The following is a 20150-nucleotide window of genomic DNA, read 5'->3' on the forward strand; positions in this document are numbered from 1 at the left end:
TATCAGGAAAGCTGTAGAAATGTGCAGGGTTAGCACATATTTTTGGATTGAACAAAATTGAGCATTCACCTTTTTTCTTTGTTTTGTTACATACCATATTATATTATTACATAACATATTGTCGCACGGCCACCAAACCGGATAGCGCACAACACACTCGCGACGTGCCTCAACTCGCCGCATTTTAAAACCTGATTTTCAGCGTGGCGCTGCGTTCTTATGATTTTTATGATTACAGCGTACTATTCAGATATGCTTCTTATTGCAAAGTTTCAGACCATTTGGCCGATAAAACCCCTCATGCCAAAGTGAATCATGAAAGTGCCCATGTAGCTCTGCATCCTCGGGGACAAAAAAAAGTAATTTAGAAAATGTGTTGGTCTTTATTTTTATACCTTTTAGTGTAACTTTTCTTTAGCGTGTACGTTGAGGCTGACAGCGACGACATTCTACTCGCTTAGTAGGGTCGGATGACACTTGCCTGAAAGAGCGAGTGAGCTAATGGCACAAGCCGTAAAAGGTGTGGAAGGCCTTTGAGTACGTTCCAAATGGAAGCGATGATTGATGGCCCACGAGTAATGGGACCATGAATCGCAATAGGAAGTACCTCCCAAATCTGTAGGTGACTGCTGAGCAACTCGATGTCGTAATCGAGTTTATTAAGACCCAACTGAATCAGCAAGTACTTGAAAACACCAGCTAGTGACCAATCAATTAGGTTTCAGTTTAAACGGATGTTTGGTTCTCCAGATCCGTGCTCTTGAAAATTTCAAATTTGGCTTCGATTCATTTTCACCTTAACTGCAACGTAGGACTACGAAAAAGTCAAGGCAAAATGTGTCAAGGCAGAGGGTGAAATAGACACTAAGTCATGTCAGACTCAAGTGCGAAGAGAATTTCAAGTGGACGCATTCCAGAGCAGATGATGGACGAAACATAGTCCAGTTGCCGAAAAATTCAAATTTCATCCGGATGTTTGGCGATTCAAGGGCGGCAGTTCTGGACAGGAACCGAAAACTGGAGAACCACCTGGAAGAGGATTTCCAATACGGAATCGCTGTTCCTATTCAACATTGATGACGAGCAAAATGAATGGACCAAGAGTTTAATAGTATCTGCAATAACAAAGCTATTCGATCCTTTTGGATTGATATCTCCAGTCGTGGTAACCTCAAAAATCATGATGCAGCAGATAGTACTGAAAACTGGTTGCGATGCGCCAATACCAGTCCTAGCTAGCAGAATTCAGCATCTCTAGATTCGCATTTGTTGTGGATTACGTCAACGTCGACAGTTTTGCCAACGCTTCGGAGGTGGCATATGGAGCTTGCTCTGTGGACCACCATGGCATCGTCCGAATCGAACTTCTATCCGTGAAATCTCGAGTGACGCCACTTTAAAGAATGACTATTCCAAGATTGGAATTATGTGCCGCTCGAGAAGCTTCACACCTTTATCAGACCGTAACCAAAGCCCTTGCGCTGAATGGGCTGAATTGCAACTTGTGACGGGTAAGAAGAACCATGCTGAGTTGATTTTTCGCAAAATTCCTGAAAAATGACATCTGGAAATGAGAACCTTATTTTCTGAAGCAAGTGCCCTCTAGCTGGTTGTCAGTAAACGTGGAACCAATTCCTGATGATACGGATTTGGAATACCGAATCGTCGTTCAACCAAACATCGTAGCAGTGGAGCCGAACTCCATTTTTTCTCTCCGATCTACGCTACTTCCTCTCATCAGAATAGTCGCCTTATTTTTACGGTTTTTTGACAACTGCTGGTGAACATTCCAACGGAAAAGTGCAGTATTTCTCACTGCACCAGAGATCAAGGCTGCTAAGATGGCTCTCACTCGGTTAGTACAGTACGAAGTCTTCTCTGAGGAAATCACATCCTTGAAGAAAACCTTCCAAGTTTCGCCTAAATCTCTGTTGAAACTTCTACGCCCATTCATCGACAAGGAAGGAATTATAAGAGTAGCTGAATGCCGGTGCTATTCCATCGAGGATTACGCCGCCAGAGCCCAGCAGTCATTCCGCAGTCACATGTCTTCACTATAGTACTACCATCTTCAAACCCACCATGGAGGACATCAAGCGACCTACGCGAGTTGTACTACAGCCTTAATAGCATAAAGAGTGCGGATCTGCAGCAAACTATCTTTGTATATGTACCGTGGCGTGTAAAACAAGGCACGTAAAGGTAAAGTGAAATAATCGGTTCGCTTTTTTCGGATCAGTTTTGTCTGATCCGTGCTGATCAAATGAAACGACACTCGTTAAGGCCTAAGTAAAAATTGAGCAAATGACAAAACTTTAAAACAGTTTTCTTCTTTCAAACCGACAAATCTTAGAAAATAAAAAGGCACAGCTCTTTTATTTGCCAAACAAAACAGCTATATGTTTTTATTATATATGATTTGTCAGTTTGAAAGAAGAAAACTGCTTTTTCAGTTTTGACATTTGCTCCATTTTTACTTGGGCTTTAAAAAAGACCCACGGATCACTCGTTCTTTTAAGTGACTCGGATCTTTTGAAAAACTTCGATTCTTTTTGCCCATTTCTACTCACTAATTCAACATCTGGATGAGATCTCCGATGCAGTTGAGGTCCCGGTAAACCCAAACGCAATGATAGCGGAACGGTAACAGAAAGCGGAACCGTTTTGCCAGCATGAACTATAACATGCTTGATGATTGAATATTGGTTCACTTTCGTTCGTTGACCGCTCAGTCAAGATGTTGTGATTCATGCTGGCTAACCCGTTCCGCTTTCCATCGCCGTTCCGCTATCGGTTGCAGAGGTCAACAAAGCGAAGAATTTGGCCATAATTAAGGTAGGCTGGTCGGTTGACCGGCTGACTGGGCATACAAGACTGTCGAAAAAGTCATGAAACTATGTTTGTGATAATCGAAGATCAGATTTAATTACTGAAGGAGTATCAAAATGTAACCATGGAATAATTTGCTTCAATTCAATCATACGAATAAGGTTGACAAACACATAGAATCCATATGAAAAGTTATAGTCAGCGTAATATCTTCGAGACGGAATCTTCAGTTGTTTCTATGTAACGTCGAAATCAGTAACATGCAGCTGGTTCACAACCCGCCTATCGGCACTGTTCATCATACAGAAAAGCCATCACAAACTAACGTTTTGCGACCTCAAAAAGACCACAAACTGGCAAATGGATCTGCAATCTCAGTGTATCATCATCTGGTCCTTCAAACTGGTACTCTCAATTAGGAATATGCCTAAATGTTCACTCGCACAGTCTCTCAGGGTCAGGGGATGCGATGCCAAAGACAACCGACAACAAATGTTGATGTTTCGCTCACTTGACCAACACAAGACGGCGGTAGTCCCATCGCAGCTTCTCTACGTCTATTCCGTCGATTAGTGGGGTGACATTTTCCGACTTTGGCCTGCCACGTACCAAAGTAGCAGCCGTGGTGACATGGCCGTTGTTGTCATCGGTCGGTTGCCCATCGCAAATAAATGAACAGCAATGAGGCGTGGATGAGGCAAAGTTATCTAACTCTCCGTATATCTCAAGTCGCTGTTTTTGTCATATTAATAATTTATGGCTCCCTGCCGGTATCGTCCATGCGGGAACATCGAAAATCTTTGACTCATCCCCCAGGCATGTTTGGTTGCACTCTAACTAATGTACATCTCTACGTGCATGTTGGCAAGTAACTATTTCTGTTCAATGCTATAAAATCTGGGTCGTCCTTTGCGTTGTTGCGAGGTATTTCAAATTGTCACGGCTTTCTGATACTGTAGGTGAATTATGCATGATTGCTCAACAATGTTCCTGCGTTGCCAGATGTGGAAACAACAAGATAGATACAAACTAGTCTGTGAAACAGTGTACAAATCTTACGGTTGAGGAGAGTGAGCAGGATCATGACCGTGATAAATTACCCCGAGTGCATATCTCATGTTTTCCACGCTGAAGACCCGTTCGGGACAGGAAACTGTTTATCCTTTGCTGCACTACTGTCGGTTATGAGGATGATGTTTGATAACAGCACTCACCTGGAAATAAAAATGGAGAATGGCGAAGAAAGGATTCATTAGTTATGCAGATGAGAAGTAAACATTCACGCATGGATGGAATGGGATTGAATCCAAATATGTTTGCATATTCTGATAAAAGCGTAATCATTGAAGACGAGAGGTATGAAAATACAGCACACTCATCTGGTTGACTGGAAGAGTTTAAATTGTCTATAGATGTACTAAAACCTCGTTTTTTGAAGTCTGTTCAACGCTAATTCAATTTTCGTAATATTTCTATGAGGTCCATAAATTGAGTTAAAACGATCCGATGAACATTCATGATCATGGAATGATAATTTTTGCGGTGATAATGTTTTGATATTTTAATTGTTTTCTTTGAAATTTATTTTTAGACATATTTAATTATTTAACCGATAAAAATACCTAAATATGCCAGGTATAACACGATAGTACTTCGAAATAAAGTGTACAGATCTACATATCTTTTTATATTCTTGGATAATATAAGAAAATTTTTCGAAGTTATCCAAAAACTTCCTGGGATAAAAGTCTTTACAAGTCATACAGGTCACTTATGACATTTCGGCAGATTATTGATGCAGCATATGTTCATAGTAGTTCAAGGAAATGAGCTTTATGAAATCTAGGTCAACTTTGAAGGTTAATATTATTCGTAGACAATCTGAGTCATCCGTAAACTCCATGTAGTATAATTATTTATATCTAAGGGAATAATTTATTATCTACTGAAGAATTTTTAAGTACAAACATACTAAACAAAATTCAAACTGCGTATCTTGATGAATATAACATCAGTTCAAAGTCATCCGAGAACTTCTAAGAACAGTAGTTCGAAATCGACATGATCTGCTAGTGTGGGCAAGGAATTATGCAGTTTGTACAGTATCAACCGTTGAAATTAACAATAATAAATTCAAAAAAACGGAACAATCCTGAAGCCTAGAAGAAAACTAAAAAAGTGTTGTAACTTAACCTAAGAGCTCAGAGTTGTTACACAGAGTTTTTTAATTGGTACGAATTAAAACAACAATGAGCAAGACGCACAATATATAGGGTAGGTGTACTTGTTATGGACATAATGGTTCCCTATTTCGCCATACGGGATAATTTGATGATCTCCGAATTTTTAATCATTCTGTGTCTGTGAAACATTAAAAAAAAATCAAAATGTGAAAGTTTTCGAGAAAACACATATGTTTAAATTTCTCTATAGCCATAAATGGTACACTTTCCCTACCCGTTTCTTATGTGACTAAAGCGTTCAGAGCGGACAAAAAATCTGACAATTTTAAAACTACTAAAAAAATTCATATCACGCGACTACAACAGATAGTGGGTTACGATCACGTAATTTTTTCAAAGATGCTATCTCTATATCTTAAAGTATAATCGGCGTCCTTTATGAACGAGATAAGCGCCGCCGTTGAAGAGGGGTCGTTCTGCAGGGCTTCTCGGATGCTACCTGAAATCCTATATGTACATCTGATGTCATCAAAGGCTGGGAAGTTGCGGATTTTCTATCTCAATTATGTTACCCGTGACATAGACCTCAAGCTTTTTGTTTTATTCTATCATCAAATTTAAGATTTGAGCTGTACCAGTCTCATTCATCACACCAGTGTGTTTTGGCAATTGGTGGGAGATGCAAGCCAGTGGCGTTCTATAGCAGGTGATCTGCGTCGTCCATGAAGCGAGTTCTGCGGTTTCCCGCGGTTCTCTCTGCGATGGCGGCTGCTTTCGTGCAGAGGGCCATGATGAAGAAGAAGTAAAATGGAAGGTGTGGAAGGGAGAAGCACCGAGACAATTCGAATATATCAGTTGTAGATCGGAGATAGTGCGTCAGTGAGATTGTTCACAGCCATACGTGATTTCCAATCCGTACAGCAGGCGACTGATGACAGCGGATACACGGAATCGGACATTCTGGTTGTTGCTGTGATGAGGTCTCGATAAGGATCTCAATACATTTGACTTCTTCATAGTGGGGCTTGAAGGTCTGGCCTCGGTCGATGGTGACACCGAGGATTCTTGCCGTTTTACGGACGGGGATGGCTTGATTGTTGACGTAGATCTGAGGCCCACTAACCATGTTCCCGGATAAGCATATATGCCATCGGACACTTTTAGAAGCCAACGGCGGACGACCACTTGGTTACTCTGGTAACGGCAACTTGGCCTTTCCTTCATTTAGCCGCGATTGTAGGTCCAGATAATACAATTACGATGTCATCCGCGTAAACGCCGTTCTCTTCTCTGAATGAATCGGATTTGGTGTTTTCAATGACAACGCTGAAGGTACGATTGGTGAGAAAGTTTTTTACGAAGCGCAAAACGTGGCTGATGAAACCTCAGCTTTTTTGCAGGACGAGTGGCGTCCAAAGCTTTTGAGATATCCAATGAAACAATTTGGGTATGGTGATCCAAAGATTTTGTCTACTGCAGAGCCTTACCGAGGGCCGCAAAGTAGGTATAAGTACGGTAACAGGGCCGGAAGGCGCGTTGCTGGAGATGCTGCGTAAGCCGACCGTTTTTCCTTTCGATCTACTATCTTAAAAAGGCATCAGATGAGTGCAATTGTACGATAGTTTGTTGTTTCTCGAGCTTGATTGTCGGGTTTCGTGATTGGGACAACGAAACTATCTTGCCATTCCGGCGGGTAGCAATCATCAGTCTGTAGTAGATGAAGCTTACATAAGATATAATTTAAAAAAATCGTTATTAGGACACTTGATTAGAAAATGTTCAGCGTGTCTGTCATGAATTCAAAACATGCCATAATTTACGAAAAATTAAAATGAACCAAATGAGCCAAAAATATGAACCACGTAAAACGTGATTGATCGGCTTATTCTCGTGTGAATCGGGTTGTTTTCGGTGGAAATGGAAAGTTCGGCGTACCGATTAGAATGGGAAAGATAGGCGCGTTCGGTACTTCGGATTAGAACCGACACAACGTGCACACAAACGTAAGGCATGCGACCATCGAAGTGTGCCAGAAAAGGAGAGCATGATATTTGTTACCACTCCATCTCGGAAAGAAATTAAAACGACGTAGAACCGAACAGGCAGACATAGAATCTGAGAAAATGAAGCGGTGGACAAGCATGTAGGTTTTGAGTCCCCACGATGCATCTGAAAAGATCATTCTGTTGGTAATTGTTCACGCGATTAGACGTATTGGTTTTTGTAGAAGCAAGGTATAGGAATTTGTTCTGAGCCAGCGGTTTTTGAGTTTTGGCGGATTTTTGTTGAAAATTATAAATTCGTTACGACACAGTCCACAGTTGATTTATCAGCTCAAGTAGGATAAGCCTTCAAGGTCTGCGAATTTCGCACTACTTCGACTCAAAGCATACTGCAACTGCCTAAATGAGAAAGGTTGATTAATGGCAAGCTGCACATTATCCTCGGGTACAGTGAAACTGCTTATGTCGTTGGCAGTCGCACCGGTTTGGGTAACGAAGACTCGGTCAACAGGCTCGTTTGGCGTCTCGTATGGCTTCCCGCCAAGTGTTGCGTTCGATGTGATACCGATCAACGATTACAACTCGGTTTGGATGATGCCAGTAGGTGCCATTCCCTTCACGGCGCGAAGAGCCTTTCTACGTGACTTGATCACTTTTTCGATCTCTGGAGACCACCAACGAAGAGCTTTTCGACCAGGCTTGATGCGGTATCGAAACGGCAGCCGCTTGCGTGAGAACGGCAGTGAATTCTGTCATGTTATTCGGGTGGAGTGAGCCGAGTGATGCACTGACGCTGTTATTATAAACAGTCCAATCTACCTAATCATACAGCCAGCGGGGACACCTGGTTGTGACGGGAGCCTCGAAGGCTAACGAGATTTGAAGAGGATTGCTGCCATGTGGATCAGAATTGACGCACCAACTGAACCTTCCGATTTCCGATCGGGTCATAGCCGTAACATCGATTGCCATCGAATAGCGAATTTTGAAGAAAGTCGGGGAATCATTGATTGATCGTAAGATCACTATCTTCGAAGAGATGTAGTAGAGTATTGTCAATAGAAAATCTAATATTGAGCTGGAAGCCACTAGGATTATCTTGAAGAAATCTGAAAACGCATAAGAATTTTCGAACGCACTGTAATGTGTTTTAGGACTTAAAAAAAACTTGAAAACCTCGTTTGAAGACGCAGGAAACTGCTAAGAGCCTTTCGGTAACCCCTGGAAAGCTCTCCGAATTTCCATGAAAATCATTAGGATCCACAAGAAATCTTCTTGGAAACCTCTGAAAATTTTTCTGGACACTTTAGAATCCCCAGAGGTAACTATTGATACGCCCTGGAAACTTCTTAGGTACTTCTTGAAATCCCTTGAAGGACTTTGGTAGCCTCTGGAAACCACTTAGGAACCACTGTCAAGCCGCACGAAATCATGGGCTACCTACAATGATTACCAATTGGATTCATCAAATGCTCAAAAACCGACATCTCTTCTCGACATTGCGTCAAGCAGCGATTCGAAAATTGAGTGTTTGCGGATGCCCCCAAGGGGGAGTCTTGTCACCACTTTTGTGGAATCTCGTAGCAGATACGCTATTGAGGCAACTCAATAATTGCGGTTTTCCAACTTATGGATTTGCCGACGACTATCTAGCTCTGATAGTTGGTATGTGCATAAGCACCTTATTCGACCTGATGCAAAGTGCTCTTCAGGTAGTCGAGAGTTGGTGTCGCCTTTCGGTTAACCCGAATAAAACATCTATTGTTATTTTTACGGAAAGACGAAACCGCGATGGAATTCGACCTTTACGTCTTTTTGGCACTGAGATTAATGTGACTGATCAAGTAAAGTATGTCGGAGTCATTCTAGATTCCAAACTTTTATGGACAGCTCACATTGATTTCAGAGTCAAAAAAGCTTGTATGGCCTTCGGTCAATGCCGGCGAACCTTTGGTAAAACTTGGGGCCTCAAACCCAAATATATCAAATGGATTTACACAACAGTTGTTCGACCAATATTGGCATATGGATGTCTTGTGTGGTAGCAAAAGGGCGAAGTGAGAACAATCCAATCAAAATTGGGCCATCTCCAAAGGATGTGCTTGATGGCGATGTCTGGTGCGTTCTCTACAACTCCCACAGCAGCGCTCGAGGCCCTTTTCGACGTTGCGCCACTACACATATATCTTAAACAAGAAGCACTTTCTTGCTCTTACCGTTTATGGGTACTGGATCTACTGGAAAAAAATCCAGTGAATCGTAGATCTACACACACTTCGTTGTTTCCACTTTTGGTAAATTGGGACAAAATTGTCCTTGCTCCAAGTGATCTCACAATTGCTTGTAACTTTCCTTACAGGACATTTACCACACAATTCCCTTCACGGGAAGAGTGGACGTCTGGCTATTTGGAAAGAAGTATATCAAACAATATAGTATGTTACACTGATGGCTTCCTTCTTGAAGGTAGAGCTGGTGCAGGAGTATATTCTCGTGAGCTAAGGCTGAATCAGTTTTACTCACTTGGTAGAAACTGCACCGTTTTTCAGGCGGAAATATTTGCTCTTATGTGTGGAGTGCAATCAGCACTTCAACAGCGCGTAATGGGTAAAGTCATATACTTCTGTTCAGATAGTCAGGCTGCTATAAAAGCTCTCGCTTCGGCCAACTCAAGGTCGAAGCTTGTTATCGCATGTCGAACTCAAATTGAGGAACTGAATTCAGTCAACTCTGTAAACCTTGTATGGGTACCTGGCCATTCTTCCATCGCTGGATATGAATTGGCTGATGAGCTAGCTCGCGATGGAGCATCGCATGACTTCATTGGCCCTGAGCCGGCTATTCCAATTTCGAAGTGCTGGGTGAAGCTTCAGATAAACTCTTGGGCGGCAACTCAGCACAAGCAATATTGGAATAGTTTGGAGTCGTGTCGTCAAACAAAATTGTATATTACTGAGCCATCTCCAAAGGTGGCGAAGTACTTAACAAATCTGTCAAAGCAGAATTGCAGTCTCTTGGTCAGAGCGTTGACAGGCCACTGCCGACTCAACTATCACATGGCAAATATTCAGCGTGCTGACTCATTTGTGTGTGATAGTTGTGACTCCGATTATGGGACTTCGTATCACCTGATATGTAACTGTCCAGTTTTTGCGCAAATGCGATTCCAATTACTTGGTAAACACTTATTAAGTGAAACTGAATACAGAAGCCTGAATCTTCAAGACATCCTGTTATTCTTAACCCGCTGTGGTAATGAGCTATAGGCTCTCTTTACGCTCATGCGTTTTGCAGTGCCCTTTTTAGGGCGCTGTTCGAACCCATTGTGGTATGGAGCTACATGCTCTCATTTCGCTTATGCGATCTTCCCTCTTCAAGGGACCCCACTCCTATTTCCTCCCATCTTTCCCTTCCCTTTCCTCTCCCATCGGGTAGATGATAAAATAGGCTCAAATATGGCGATGGCACAAATCTCCCAACTGGTGGGGAACGTGCCTTTGGAGCCGGCCTTCTGATACCTGAATGTGTTTTAGGACATAAAAAAAAACTTGAAAACCTCGTTTGAAGACGCAGGAAACTGCTAAGAGCCTTTCGGTAACCCCTGGAAAGCTCTCCGAATTTCCATGAAAATCATTAGGATCCACAAGAAATCTTCTTGGAAACCTCTGAAAATTTTTCTGGACACTTTAGAATCCCCAGAGGTAACTATTGATACGCCCTGGAAACTTCTTAGGTACTTCTTGAAATCCCTTGAAGGACTTTGGTAGCCTCTGGAAACCACTTAGGAACCACTGTCAAAAAAAACTCTGTAAATCCCTCAGGTTTGCCTGGGATCCTTTAGCAAACCTTTGTAAACCTTTAAAATACCCCTTGCAAACTCCTTCCACCTCAGAAAGCCATCTCCACGGCATATACAAATTTCTTGTAAGGATCCTGTGGAATGAAAACCACGGAGAACTTTCGAAATATAAATTACATTACTAATGATAGGCTGTTGTAAAATATCATGTAATCCCCCATACAAAATAACACATTAGTATTCTCCAGTTTTCCCGATTATTCCAGATACTTTCCTAACCTTTTTCCTCGCACGATCACGTCGCATCCCTAATCGCGTGCAACAGTGAAAAACTTTGATCAATCCGTTCATCCGTTATCTAGCCACTTTGTGACATACAAACAGCGCTTCATTTTTATTCATATAGATTTTCGATTTCCAAAATAACAAACCATACATATTTCGAAATTGAAGAGAATGCTCTTTTAAAATACCTACTACTTTTTGCTACTTTATCCACGATTTTGCCCATTACTGTTTTCATACCTGAATTCCTAGCTGGATCTCTTAACTATTATCTACAATTCAATAAATAGATACACCCAAAACCGAAGTGATCCAACATAAAAATGAAAATGCCTTGAACTTTTAAGAAGTGTGTATATTTTTCTTAAAGATATATTTGGTGTGAGACTCACAATAATGCGACACACTACATACATTCTTGAATAATCGGACCAATGTCGTAAAAATTCATCCGAATGAGTCCCAATCAGTGCGAAAACGAACAGAAATAAACTCCGCTGGCACGAAGCCAATCTGACTTTGAGGGCGAATGTGACGAGAAAGAGAGTGGTTGAAACACACGCATACATTCAGTTTCACCCACTGTTGGTGTCATTTCCATACTGAATTTCACCTACATTGAAAATTGAGCATAAGAAATTTCAAATTAATTTTATACTACTGGTGTAAGAAAACGGCAATGTGATGCCTCCAGTTGATGAATCATGCTTGTATTTGAAGAAAAAGTACAACTTTTGCAATTTGCGCGTTTTTTTTTTTGTGGGGTATTTTGATGCAAATGACTTTTTTCACAAGCGAAATTGAATTTGCTGCCACCGAATGTCAGTAGGTTAATGAGAATCAGTGTAAAAAAGTAATTGAAAACTGAATGCACGCTCCACCATATTCGTGCATATTGTCAAAAAAACATTCTCACAAAGAAGAAATCGGCGATGACGGATCATTATTATTTATTATTTATTATTATTCATTTGTCACTGTCTCGAATTATTGAAATCCCACAGACTGTTTCTTAATCTAAATCCTTAATCCTATTCTTAAAAACATACTTAGACACATTAAAATCGAACAAAGCACTAACACTATTAAACAAACGAAGGCACTTGGACAGCGGGTAGCGTTGATGAAAAGAATGGTCCTAACATCGCTACCCTGCTGCACGCCCGACGTGATTGAGATAACGCGAGAACGCGTGCCGTTGATACTGACGAACGCCTTACGCTGCGTTAAATAGGACTGCAACCATAGAGCTATCCAATTTGGAAAACCTAGGTGTCTATGCTTTGCAATAGCGAGATCATGCGGGACTTTATCAAATGCTTTGGAAAAGTCGAAGTAGATGGCGTCTACCTGGTGCTTATTTTCGATTTCGGTCGAGAGAAAGTTTGTGAACGTCATGAGATTTGTCGTAGTTGAACGCTTTTTGACGAATCCGTGTTGAAATTCTGATATCAGAGGTTGACATGCAGTGTCATACTGAGGGTCGGCGTTGTTGACTGTATATTGAAATATGCAGACACTGAAACGGACAACAAAAAGATGATATTCTTGTATTTGATCCAAATCGATTTTGAGTCTCCTTATATCTTTTTGAAAGTCATGGATTCATGTGAATCCAATTCATCATCAACATGAATAATCTGTTTTCTTGATATTGTTCAATATGCTCTCCACTCTTCCCCACTTCAAAAAGTTCATTGATAAGCTTTCTGGTAGTGGGCTGAACTTTTCCAAGTTAACTGGCAACATTCATAAGAAAAGGCATAATTAGAAAACTTATAAAACTATTTCTAATTAATACTAGCAACAAACAAAACTACAGAGACAGCTTGATTTATCAGCTTTTGAGGACTTAGATGACTATAGCATAAATCCAGAGGAGATTTTTCTTGTTTGAATTGATTTTCATCAACGATTGTAGAATATGTTCATACCTATACCACACTTAAAAACCATCAATATGTAACTGCTTATGCTAGTAGGACTTGGAGGACATGGAGTATTTGGAGGATCGCAGCATCCGTACAAAATAATACAATATTCTGCTGAGTTAAAGCTTTGGAAAACCAAAAATGCCGTACAACTCAATCCAATACTCCGTTTGCTTATATGGTTGGTTGAGACTCTATGTCGGAGCAAACATTATCCACAAACAACTACTTTCCTTTGGAGATCTTAATGCCTCTGCACTGTGGAATCTATTGATAATCAAGAACATTCGCATAGTTCAATAAAATAATTCGATTACTAGTATGAATATGATATTATGCCGTAATGATATTCACCAAAAGGTTGATAATTACATGAGTTGGTTGAAAGTGTGTAATTTATTACGCTGCTGGATGAACTAGGACACCTGTTGAACTATTTAAGATACCCAAGCTTGAAACTTTACGAAACAAATGATTTTGCCAACGATCTCCATTTGCGTACGTATAAAGCCTAAATACCAAGGAACAATTGGAACTTCCTTACATGTTAGTTTCATTAAGATCCACAAATATCAATAATGGACTTAATATATTTTATTGTTTAGAGATGAATTTCTAATAAACCGTCTTAAAAAGTCAAAATCTTGTTTTACGAGCTTCATTACCTCGTTTACGAACTGATTACGAACTTCTGATCTAGTTATAAAATTAAGGTAGAGTAATTATAAATAAAATAAGTAATTATAACATAATTAAAGTTTCTCAAGCAAGAACATTTCGTAAACGAAAAAATCAAGAGTGTAATTCTCTAACAGTTATTAAAACCCTGAATCGCTTTGAATAACTTAAGTTATCATTCGGTTGACCTTTATTATTACTTGCATCCATGTGAATATAATATTACAATACGTCATTTTCCTTGTGGAGCCTACTTCCAAGAAACTGTCATCACCGCTTTCGTTACATCAATCATGTGCGGAACTATTCCGCAAAAAAAACAGCACAAGATTGATAAGCATTTATTACCAAGCTTCCGAGCTTCTGTTTCACAGCACGGCCCAACACTTAGTCGACACCAACAACCTTCATTCCCAGGAAGCCGTGGTCTGGCTATGCTGGTCCCCAAAGGCAGATAGACAATCCGTCTTCGGGGACGCCTTGGTGTTTTTGATTAATTAAGTCTACGACGGCTACGGCTTGGGCAGTTCGCTCTACGGTTCTGCCTGCTGCTAATCTGCACGAAATACCATTTCACACCCATTACGGGCGGTAATTTGGCTGACGTTTGTCTGTCCCTATTGAAACCATGAATAACTCTGGAAGCCACAAACAGTTCAGCACTACTGACAAGCCGGTTGTGGATGGAGCATGAGCGTGTGTGGTTTATGTGTTTCCGAAGAATTGACCAATCATCGTTGGTGGAGTGGGAGTTTTGCTTTCCTCCCAGAGGAGATGAAACCTTGGGGGAAAAATTGAATTCACGTAACAAGTCAAATGGAGTACGGTTAAATCAGTGGAAGTATATTAAGTTGTACAGTTGATCTGTTTTTCTTCTTAAAAAATCATTCATCCTAAACACTTATCAAATAAGCAGCTTACAGTAATAAATAATCTTAACAATCGTATTCACGAATGACAATGAAAGTAAAAGGTATGAAAATCATTCTAACAGTTTTAAGTGGATAGAATTATTACGAAAATTAAATAAGAATCTTGAAGCCAAGATCAAGTGGATAGCCTTAAACAGTCATTGAACTTTTGAATTCATCTCTCATTGAATTTGGGGAGGAACAGTCGCTGAATTAGCTAGCGGCCCTCAAAAATAACGTGCCCGGCAAATTTTAATTTGATAATCTCAGACGTAGCAATCATTTTGAAATTTTTAGAAATTATTTAGAATTTAGAAAAATTAAGCTACTCTAAAAGTGAAGAGCTTTGCCGTGCTTTTTGATAACTTTAATTTTTAATAATTTGATTTACACTGTCTTCAGCCAAAAACTATAAACTAATTATCACAATGGACACACGTATCCAGGAGACTTATGAAAAAAAAAAATTCGTTCGACGAATATTTTACTTCGACTGGGACGAGAATTGAACCCATACCCCGTTGCACAATACGTCTTAATGACCCCCTTTTAATATGAACCACTCAATGATTATCCTAAATCCAATGTTAATACGCAAATTTTAAGCATGATTTAATTATCGCAAACGCCATTAATCTAGAAGACGAATCAATCACGATGCCCGAAACCACAATCGAAAGTCAACCTCCTCGAAGGAAAACGATGAAGTCGCCACCTCATCAATGTTGACTCCATAAATATTCTAAAATATAACTTCCCTAAAGTTGGCATTTCCTGTCAGGTGGTGGTTCGCTTTCATTTGAAGAGCAATAAATTTCCCCTTCTCCCAGGATCCCGATCACGTTCTGGTAGCAGCAGCAGTGGGGCCGTTCGGAATCCTCGTTTCAGCAATCACGTGATACGATACGACCTAACAGTTACTCGGATGCCATTGAAATATGGCACAGCGCATTATGACCATCACCACAGAGCCCAACTAGGCAGTTGGTTGGGCGGTTGGTCGGTTTGTCGGTTTGTTGGTAACCTCTGGCACACCGATACGCTTCGGTACCTTCCGATGCTAATTTCTCAATCAACCGGGTGTCTTCGTAGTTTGATAAATGTTCACCGAAGAATAAAGCCATGCTCGCAAAGTTCAAAAGTTGATATCTACTTAAGGAGTGTTTCGGAAAGTAGTCTGCAACATTTATAACGGTCTCAGAGATATTGAGTCGAACCCACAAGCAATTTTATGATTAGGAATATCTTAGACTGTATTCGAAAGTGATGTTGTGGTGATATTGTTAACAGAATGGCGCGTTGGGTGTGAAGTATGAGCAAACTTTTATAATAAATGTCATTGTATTTTTTCGAAAATACAAATATTTTTTAAATAATTGTCTGTTCTTTTATGGCAGAGATTCCCAAACTGCGGCTCACGGGACATGGTTTTGTGCATATCATGAAAGTGTTTTAAATATTAATGTGATGTAGCCCTTATGTTGTTTTATGTTTATAATGTTTATAACATTTTGATCAAGTACCATGTTTTCAAAAAGTAGGTAATAGAAATCATGCTATTCTTTTTCTATTCACCCTAGCATAAATCAACTTTCAAAAGCAGTGCTTAATTTTCTTAATGCTTCAGCTTGAAACTATTTTATTCAACGAAATATAAGCAATCAAACATCTATAGCAATTAAGGTCTACAAAAAAGTGCTTCTAATACCAATTTTGTTTATATCTGCTTTCTTACAGCAAACAAAAGCAATGTTGTGACAGTTTTCACAGCAAACACTTAAAATATTGTCATCATTGCACTATTACGCAAGCAATTGAATTTGTCTATACACTTCTTTTCAGGTTATTTATATTACAGTCTACTTACATCAATAGTTTTTACTTGCCTTTATTTACATTCTCGATCGGTTCAACAGCGACTTTATTGCTTCCTCTAACAGTAGAGATTTACCTTTTCGTCATCAAACTCATCACATATTAATAAGTCTCGTCTCACCTAATTCAGATTCCAAATTACAAATACAATGCACTCCTCACTCTTACACGGAAAAAAATCTGTTCCCGTTATCATGAATAAAAAATCATGAAAAGAAAAACAAAATATCTCATGAAACCATGAATCAAATTCATGATATCATGATGAAAATACAAAATATCATGAACAAAAACGAACCGTTCCATGAATAATAATCATAAACACTCTGGGCGTTACGCGCATCTGTCAGTTTTGTCAGTTAGAACCGGTTTGAAAATTTTCTGCGTCGGTGGTGATATTAATGTTGTTCGAAACAATTAAAAAATGTGAAATTTCATTTGCTTCCCACAGAAAAAAAAAAGTTTGGATTACATTATTCAGGTTAGCTGTACATAACAATGAAGTTAGCTATTGATTTTTCTGCATCCACTTACTCCACGGTGCCTTATCTCAAAAAAACAGACGTGATATTTTTGAAAACGGCAACCCTAAATTAGGAAGATAGCGGTATTTTAGTGCTTGAGACGAAAATAAAAAATGTTCCGCAGTGTTATACGAACAAAGACTTAAATACCAGGGTTGTTAACGTTAATCAACGACAAACGCCGCTAACGTTGATTTTGATCTGGATCAACGCAACGCCGTTGCTTTGATTTTCATGGTTGTTAGCGTCAACGTTAACGAGTTTGCGTTGAATCAACGTCAACGATCAGCGCTAACCAAAGCGTTGATCTTATGTTCCGTACAGGTTTCTAGAGAATGTTTCGAAGCATCAATAAACAACTCGTTTCTATGCTGATATCCCGTATCCAAGGAAAATCGATTAAAAAATCGAAGTTCACTGTGCAGAGCAATGATTTGGCTCCCAACAAAGCCTCGTCAGAAACTTTGCTTGGAAGAACTTTCATTAATTACAAAGATTTTCCAAGCAATATATTGTATAGTGGTTATCACGCCCAATGGTATGGGTGCTCTAGTGTAGATGTAGTTGTGAACCTTAGAGGTAAACAATATGCACTCTGTATCGGAAAACACCCACAATCCGGGTATACATTTTTCGTGTGTTCAAATGTCACTAAGCTCTATACTCTCATCGTTCCAGCCCCCACAGCAATGGGCCAAAATCGTTGCCAGAGAGCGGCTTCCTTTGCCTCCATGAAGTACACGGCATCCTTTTTTCTACCCAGCAAAAAAAATAAAATGTTTCTGAGTGACCACCCCAGGATGACCCCGATCTCCCATTTTCAAATACAAGTTGCTATAACTTAACATGACAGACAAAAGTTTTCTTTTAAATCAAAACTGGCAATGGCCGTGGAACAGATTTTCTTTCTTGCAAGACTGTGGAGCCCACAAAGAGGAAGTCAGTTAACATTCCAGAAAAACTGCAATAAGATCACGCATATTTGTCTTTCAAGGACATGTCAAGTTTCAGAGTTACTTATTTTTAAATACATCACATGACAAAAGTTATTAATTTTTTTAGACATCAAAATCGTCGTTAACGTTAAAAATAACGAAGTCGTTGACGTTAAATCAACGCTGTACGTTAACGTTATCGTTAAATCGATTTTCGAACGAATCAACGCAAGCTTCGTTAATCGTTACTGGTTAACGTTAACGAATTAGCGAAACGGCGTTAATCGTTGATTAACGTTAACAACCCTGTTAAATACCAAATACTGTTTTGACCATCTTTTCCAGGGATCGACTCAACAACACCAGCAAGTCGACAGTCTGTTCCACACATTACAAATACATTACCGCAATGTCCCTGGTCATCGCTGCTGGCACCGGTAATCTGATGGATCTTTCCCAACTCATCATCCATGGCTTCAATGTTGGTCTTTTCTCTGGAACTAATGTCCTCGTACTCCAACCGTCCTTCCTCTTCATCGTCGTCGCTTTCGATTCCCCCTCTTCATGTTCATCGTCAATGGCATCACTGTTGGTGACCCCAGGGTATTCAGCGACGTCGTTTGGACCGATGCCGTATCTTCTGTTCCTGGAGGTGGTGGTTCCTCATCCGGTGCACTACTGCCAACACTTGCCACGAACTTTGACGATATTTGAACAGGGGGTTGCTGCCACCGTGCTGCTTGATGGAGGTGACTCTTTGTATTCTTTGTTTTCCGTCACCATACCGTTTTTTCCATCGAAAACACCACTTCGCCTGAAGAGGGAAACGGGAATCTTGCTCGGGGCACTACGAGTAAACAACAATGACGACTTCTGAGTTTTGACACTCGCGCAAACTGACAGCTGAAACTTTCCATCCAGAATCATGAATAAGCCATTTTACGAGACCTAGTGACGTTTTCTGAAGGGCCGCTCATTGTTGTTGTCCAAAAAACTAGCATGATATCTGAATGGCGCTGGTCACATTTTTGTTGGCGATGACGTCCCCGTCTGTTTCAGCGCATGTTTCTACCCGGTTTACATGAATTACAGGTAACGTAGATGAAAAATATCTTCCCTGCCCACTGATTTAAATTATACATGCGAAAATCAAAAACTTTGTTTCATTGCCACCAGCGCCATTGATGAATATGCTCCTTTCAAATGTAGCGCTAGAAGAAACGTAAATAAATCGGCCCGCCAGAAACTTTCAAATCTGGTAAACAAATGGAAACCATATGATTCGAAACGTCTCATAAAATGGCTTATAGGATACCAATTTACATGATTTTTATTCATGGCCTACAAAAAAAGCCATGGAATCATAAACGATTTGCACCCGTATTCATGAATAATAATTTCGTTTTCCGGAATTCAGTTCATGATTCCAAGTTCGATTATTCATGATTCTAGGAATCATAGTCATGATTTGCTGTCAACGGAAAATATCGTAACGCACGGTGCGTGTTACGAAGATATAATTCATGATTTCGTGAATATATTTCATGGTGTATTTTCATAACATAAAAACACACTTTATTCCCAAAATCATGACTCAGATTCCAGATTTTGAGAATGGATTTGTTCCCGTGTAATCTAATGAAATAACCTTAAAATACTCCAAATTTTAGATCGAATATTTACCTTCCCGATCTCTATATTCAACATTTCAAACTGACAGCTACCCATACGGAGCCACAAATCATCCCAACTTTGACATTTTTTTGACTCAATTCGTCTTTTCCGTGCGATAAACCAAACTTGGGTTAACTAACATATAACTATCATTAGGTAGTTTTCGTTTGACAATAGCGAAAAAAAAACAACTCAGTGCAAAAAAAATCTACCCAGCGCTAGCTTTCGAAGTCTTCCTAGTGGGTTAAAACAACTCAATGTTGGGTAAACTCGAAAGAACCCTAATTTGGCTTATTCCATTGAACTTCGACGCTGGGTTAATCCATCATTCTCCGTTTTTGACATTATTGCTGTTGCGAGAGTGGTAAAACAACCCAACCGTGGGTAAAAACTAAATGCAGTTTACCCAAATTTGAGTAAAAATAACTTATATTTTGGGTAGTCTGAATTCTCCGTGTATATAACACTTAGGGTGAATGGATGTGCGGCTGTCGTGTCTCTTACTGGAACGTGTTGCTTTATT

General features: G+C 39.9%; 1 long non-coding RNA gene across 1 annotated transcript; it reads right to left on the bottom strand.

The window, feature by feature from the left end:
• Positions 1-3032: 3032 nt before the first annotated feature.
• Positions 3033-18794, bottom strand: LOC110676179. The gene is made up of 3 exons (XR_002500136.1): positions 18359-18794; positions 3889-4043; positions 3033-3819 (listed from the first exon to the last, which is right to left on the bottom strand). It is a non-coding gene; the product is annotated as an uncharacterized LOC110676179 (long non-coding RNA).
• Between the last annotated feature and the right edge of the window lie 1356 nt (positions 18795-20150).

This window comes from Aedes aegypti, chromosome 2 (genome assembly GCF_002204515.2).
Source record: "Aedes aegypti strain LVP_AGWG chromosome 2, AaegL5.0 Primary Assembly, whole genome shotgun sequence".
In the NCBI taxonomy this organism is placed as follows: Eukaryota; Metazoa; Arthropoda; class Insecta; order Diptera; family Culicidae; genus Aedes; species Aedes aegypti.